General features: G+C 34.3%; 1 protein-coding gene across 1 annotated transcript in view; it reads left to right on the forward strand.

The window, feature by feature from the left end:
• Positions 1–267: 267 nt before the first annotated feature.
• LOC106790650 (discoidin domain-containing receptor 2-like) overlaps positions 268–7,298 on the forward strand; it is a 67,859-nt gene continuing 60,828 nt past the window's right edge. Inside the window, exon 1 of the mRNA XM_014755748.1 lies at positions 268–849. The gene's annotated coding sequence lies outside the window, so the exon portion shown is untranslated. The remainder of the gene's footprint in view (positions 850–7,298) is intronic.

Consider the following 7,298-nt stretch of genomic DNA (forward strand, 5'->3'; position numbering starts at 1 on the left):
CGGCGCGTGGCTCCTCGTGGTGCGTCTAAAACACGCGCGCGCATCCTCGTACGTGTGTCACCTGGTGGTATACACAAATACGCTTTAACCAACCCACATACACTTAGAGAGATCAGCGTATAACCAACGGACTGCTCCTCTCGTCGAGCAATCCTATCCCCTCTACGTAATTTTCCCTCTAACACAGAGGACGCCCCTCTTCTACCGTTCGTTCTCTTTCTCTGTTGTGTGTGTGTTAGCCCTTCCTCCCACCATCGAAATCGATGCTACTCGCGGATCGTAAGTTCAGTCTGCGACTAGGCAGCGCGCCTTCTACGTCGCGTAAACGCGTTTAACTTCGGAATTCTATCTTAATCCACAATCTGTCATTAAATCATAACCCTAAAACCAACCCCCCCAACCCCCCGTAACCCGTTCCGCCAGCCAGCTCACCACCCGTCGATAATAATTATATTAGATCTCATATTATGGAATTAAGGAGGATTTATCTGTATAGATATATCGATGTCAGATTGAAATATTAAATCGTGATTTAATGTTAAGACACTTAATTTTAGATCATTGTGATGATCATCACTTACAAAGAACAATTAAAAGCTCGTGGTGTAAGGATAAGAGATAGGCAGCAACAAGTATCAACATCATAAAGATTTATCTTAAAACGTTCCCTCCTTCTTCCGAAGATGGGGAGATGTGAACGCAAGAAATGTCATCAACGTGATCCTTTCTCATACGTATCGTATACCTCTAAAAAGAGAACCTGAAGCAAGCGAATGTGCGAATTGGGGTTATTTTCATCCTACGGGACGGTAACAGGAAGACCCGTCGTCGTACCTGGACTCTTTTCCGGTGAGTAAATCAAGACAATGATCAACAAATAATAATAATAATAATAAGATGAATTTTGATCGAAGATCTGATTTTGTTCGTGTTTATCGAGAAATATCAATGGAAATGAAATAAAAATTAATTTCACGAATAGATGAGAACGATAAACGGCCAAAAAATATAGATAAAAACAAAAAAAAAATAAAAAGGATGAACGAATAGGTGTACGGGGCTGCGCATAAATACGATGGTATGACGTAAAATTTGATGACGACGCGTCATAGATCGCACAGTATTACGTTGGATACGTCGCACCGTAGAAATGCCATGCGAATCCGTGCTATGCTATGGACATATAGCTGGAGGATTTACCAGAGACGTTTCGGTGACAGTTTCCATTAGGGTATACCACGTGATGCGTCGACGATGGTCGCTTCTATCTCTCTCTCTCACTCTCTCACTCTCTCTCTTTCTCTCTCTCGACCCTTTCCCAAGCTGTCCTGATGTTCGCAAGAAATTTCACCTATCTCTTTCCCCATCTCTCTCACACCCACACACATATACGCACGCATACATACACACCATTCCTCTCACCCTAACTAACCCACCCCATCCCACCCCCTTTTCACTTCTCGGCGTGTCACGCAAAGTCAGATAGAGAGAAACACGACATATATACATATAGTATATATACTTAGATCACGTTGCACACTTCAAAATGTACAATACTCCGGTAACTGTTTCGCGGGAAAGTAGCTAAACGCGAGTCGCTGAAACTTTGTTAATTAATTGCTTCGGAAATATAATCCACGTCGAGTGTAACTAATCAGGGAGAAACTCGGTCGGACGTTGACGGGCATGTTTGCTGCACCTATCACGTAGCGGGATGGAAATGTAATTTGCCGGGATAGAGTTAGCCCCGTTGAATGCCGTGGCCAACGATATCAAACGTTACCCCCCTTCTATTCTCTCTCTCTCTCTCTCTTCTGGTAAAACCCCGCGACAGCTCGCCAACCAAAGAGATCTCTTTCTCTCTCTCTCTCACACACGCATACACTCTCTCTCTCTCTCTCTATTCCCCATTCTTCATTCTCGCATTGATCGCCATTCTCGAAATTTCGCACGTAAGGATCCAACGATGAGCTCGAATTCTTCTTCTTCTTCTTCTTTTTCTTCTTCTTCTTCATTTTCTACCCCCTTTATAATATATATACGCACATGTACAAATTCATTTCTTTCCTGGTTTATAGTTACTGTCTTTTTTTAAAAGTGTGTATATAGATATATGTATCAGTTCTCGATTAATTTCTAAATGTTTGAGTGAAACTTTTGGTACCCTGGCACGCGTTCTACTACTTTCAAACTATAACGTAAAAATTGATCCCTCCTTTTGGTATCGTTACTTTATAAAAATTTACAACCCGATTTACAAGTTTAATTTTGTTTGCTAACTTATTCGATTTACATCAACGTTATATTATCTTACGAATACTGTGGAAAAAATATCACGACAATGTAATATTTGATGCAGTTATTGCTTGTGTATTATATTTGGACACTGTATCTATTGAATACTAAATCCATTTCAGAGTATGCAATAAATGAAAAATCGTTATGAGATATATGCAATTTTGCGTTTATAATTCTCTCGTTAAAATTAAATAATAATATATTATTAAGAACATTAAAAAGAAAACCGACGGCTAGATTCTTTTTGGGATGATCAAAACTGAATAATAAAACAAATTACCAGGCTATTTCTATTGGCAAACTTTGTTGATTCTTTATTCATAGTTAACGAGAACAAGTAGATGCGCGAATAAAAATGTTGTTGTCTCTCAAAATCCTGTATCCGTTATCGGGAATGATAATCGTACGTTCGGGATAAGTCGTCGAGAGACGATTTTCGAGCATTACATGGAAATGGTTTTAGTGTCGAGTGTGTCACCGAATCGTCGTCCACCGATTAAGTTCCGGCAACTACGATTAGAAGCTTCGAAATTCAAAATGCATGTTTTCCTCTCCATCCTCATATGCATTTTATCCGTTGTTATACATAAAACTCGTTAGAGTTCTGCACGTAAAAGTGTACCATTTTATAAATGGAAAATGAAAAAGAAAAGAATAAAAATAAATAAAAACAAGAAAATGTATGAAAATTATTCTGCTAACTGATGAAACTGATATCTGTATACGAGTTCCGTACAACAGACATAAAACCCATGTGAAACTCATGTGAAACTCAAATCTACCGCGTTTACTAAGAAAAATCATTTGATTTAAAATCCCAACGTAATCTTAGCTTCGTATGAAGATATTTAAAATCACAATTATTTGTTCAAAATATGATCTAATTATTATCAATCAAATAATGTGTTAGTTTAATATTCTTTTTTTTTTTTCGACAAACGAATCACTGACACTCGAGTCAATTAAGTTGTGTTCCAAAAAGTAATTTCATTTTTCTCGCACAGATTTCGTTACTCGCATATTGCACATATCACCTAACTTTACTTTAAACATCAAAATCGTTTCATATATATTTTGACAACATGTAATATATTTCAGACGCGACTTCAAATTTCTTTGCAAAACAAATTATTGTACTTTTTTTTGCCCCCGAAAGTTGACAATATTTTGGGTGATAATACAAATGTACAAGTTGATTATGAATAAAACAAAAGTAAATGAAAGAGATTCTGTCCATCCGCAGTATAAGCTCGTCTAAAACATACTGCTTGCAAACCGCAGAATATTACTAATATAATCCATACCATGATATTTGCAATGCAGGATACAAATCCGTATTACGCAATACATCTATGCTACAATTACGCGCACGCTTCTCATTGTAGATGTTTCGCTTATACGTTCGTCTATGTATAAATACGTTTGTAAATGTATTATTACATTTGACACCGTGCACGCAGAACATTCCAGAATTCTGATCGTAAACGGTTCACAATCGAAGTATCGACGAGAGAACTATTAGTCCGCATTATAATTATGCCTATGTATTGGAAACATCTCTGAAATGTGTGCATAATTATCGTGGAACGTTTTGCAATTGCAAACATAATTCGCGAGTTTGTAACTAAGTGAAACAGCATTCGCAGGAAATTTCATCCCCCTTTCCGTTCTACACTTCGTCAAGATTACTTAACGAGCCGTAATAATAATAATAATAATAATTAAACAAGAACAGAACAGAACGTAATATCTTATCGATTATCAAATGTTCCACGTAAATAAATATATTATACCGAATAAAATAATTAATAAAAAAAAAATGGAAATGAAAGAATTTTTCTACTAGGAAAAAAATTATATATATAAAACTGTTGCATGCTCGTTAACGTATGTTCATTTAAATCTAAAAAGAAAAGAAAAAAAAATAAACTGTAATCACGTATAAGCCTTTTTTTCTTTTTTTTCTTTCTTATAATAATTTAAAACATATATTTTATTTAAAAATATTACTTAAATGAAACTAATCAAAATCAATACCTATAATAATAATTAATATATATATATATATATATATAGAATATTCATACTTGTTCTATTAATCATTCATACGTGTCTGTTAATCATCTGACAATAAACCGTATTAGTTAATAATACTCGCACGTTGTAACTACTTATCCGCAAAGATTTCGTAACTAATTCAGTGAGAATCAGTAATGATCGAAGGAGTGGTAAACTCGTATACACGTATTTGCTGCATCAATGTACAGTAACTACGCACTATGTTTGCGGTCTAGCAATACAAATAGGGGTTGCTTTCCGGTCTTTGTGTCGGTATGGTACAGTCCGCCACCTCGGTTATTCATTCTCGAACATCGTTCCGCGTTATTCTTGATACCGCGAAATTTACTTTACCACGCGAATACAACTTTAAAAAGATTATAGAGTGAAAATCAAGCCCCGTGACAAATTAAGTTTGATCTCTCGTCACGAAGTCAATATTTTTTATTCTCTCTCTCTCTTTTTTTTTATATTTACACACACGTATAACCATACATATATATAAATGCATAAACGCACACGTCAACAATATCCGTTGGAAATAAAACAAATATTAAATGCAAACTTTGTTGATAGAGGTTGATTAAACAAAATCGCATCCCTTTTTCCAACCTCCCCCACGCCCCCCCTCAGTCTTTACAAATAGCAATTTAATTTCATATATCCAATATATATATATTAAAAATAAATTCATTGTCAAAAAAATCCTATGAATTATTTTATTAATTCTTACAAAAAAAAATAGAAGAAAAAAAAAGAAAGGTTATTCAACGGTACTTTCGAAATAAAATAGGAAGGAACAATCGTTGCAGTTTGATTCGCGTAGCACGGTTTACGTAAACCTAGACATTTGTGTCAATGCATTTTTATGCGTGTGTGTATACATATGCTTGTATAGTAATGTGCATATAGAGAAAACAGAGATTCAAAGTAACGTCTACGAAAGTTGTGTATGTGTATTCTAAACTGTGGATCGTTCGCTTAGGAAACGAGCGACTATTCGACTGAGTGCACACCACATACATATATATATACACTTATATATATATATGTATATGTACAACTAGGAATAACTATGTATGACGACAAAGAGTTCGTCGATCGGTTCTGTCTCGAGTCGTGCAGTTAGCACGCTCCACCGCAATAAGCTCTTAAGCTTTTCCATTATTCTCAACACGTACGGGCACTCTTCTTCCTTTGCCTTTCCATTTTGCCATTGGGCTGCTTTCTGGCATGCTGTCCCGTTCTAACATTTACACGATTCTCAGAAAAAAAATTTTCACACCGCCCGAGATATAAGAAAAATGATAGAAAAAAGAAAAAGTCGAGAAAGAGAGAAAAAAAAAGGAGAAAAAAAATAAAGTTAATAAACTTAAACATATTTTCATTAAAAACATGTCATTCAATCCGTATCAATAGTTATATGTATCTATCGATGATGTTATACTTCTTTGATTCCGATATGATACTAATATCTGCGTATATACTTATCAATTTTATAATTAACCTAATTATTTAATGATCCTTTTTGATTTTCTCTCTCTCTGGTAAACAACTTTCCCTCGGGTTTCGGTATTAATACGGATTCCGAATGATCGGTCATTTAATCAGGCATATTATCTATCCTTTACTTAATTAACAGATAGTATTCAATTTTAATTGCACTAATAATTAGTTTTTCAATTTTCGTATAACAAATGAGTCGTGTGTACAATAGTCGAATACGATTTTACATAAATATCTTTGATATATGAGTAGAATAAATGCTCGTTATCCCCGGATTTAGTTTGTTTAATAATATTTAAATCTGTAAGACATTTCTTTTGTCGTTAACGTGCAGATTTACCATTTAATGTTATCCGTAGAATACGTTCCAATAAATATAAAGGTTAATTATTCGATTGGAATTATTTCAACATTTAATAAGTCAATTATATTAATCCCACATTGTGTTTGTTCGACAATAATAATTTAATTTACCTTGATTAACATATCTCACATTTCTAAATATCTATCTTGTACTACTACTACTAATCAGCTAATTAATTTATTTTCCAATTGACCGGGATATTAATCAATTATTGTTATTACATCCACACCCACCCCCCCCCTTGATTCTTTTTTAATGAAGCTTAATAAAAAAAAAAAAAATCAATTCGTAATTATCGATCAGATTTGATAACGTTGTTTAAACGTTAAAATAAACTTTCACTTATTGTTAAAATCGTTGAACGCGTGTCAGGGTTGAATGGTCCCAAGTTTTCCCCATGAACACCAGGAACCAACCTTCTCTCGTTCATACCTACACACGGTATCGCAATAGAACCATTAATATGGTATGGTGGACTACGTATGATTTAATGGCAAACTTCCCTCTTCAACATTCTACAACGTTCGTTCGCCTCGTTAAGGTTGCTCCCACGCAATTTCTGTTTCATACTAGACATTAAATCAAATCCCAATGAAGCCGATGCCATTCGATGAACAATCACTATATAACCAAGATAACTATCAACAAAACGTAATAAAGACGTAGTCAATTTTAAATCAACGATGCGATAAATTGATATGTATTTTATTAAATTCATATTATGCAAAATTTCGAACTAGGCTGCCAACTTTCAATTATATCCGATATTGAGTAGAATTTCATTTGGAAAGTAACAGTTTTATATTAATTAAGTTTCGTATTTATTGGATATTTTAATACTTTCTTGTTGTTTTCGAAATTCTTTTTTCGTTTATTTAATAACGAATAGCATAATTATTAACATTATTAATTATTTAATTATCAATATTCTTGTCCACAAATATGTTATTAATATATAAGTCTCAAAGGGAGTTATAGACGGTTAATAAATCTTATGAACAATTAATTTGAACTAGTTGTACGTTTCGTCCCTTACTGGGGACTTCATCAGCAACTTGATCATTTACAGTTC

The sequence above is a fragment of the Polistes canadensis genome, unplaced genomic scaffold (assembly GCF_001313835.1).
Source record: "Polistes canadensis isolate GaletaPanama2010 unplaced genomic scaffold, ASM131383v1 scaffold_0, whole genome shotgun sequence".
Classification (NCBI taxonomy): Eukaryota; Metazoa; Arthropoda; class Insecta; order Hymenoptera; family Vespidae; genus Polistes; species Polistes canadensis.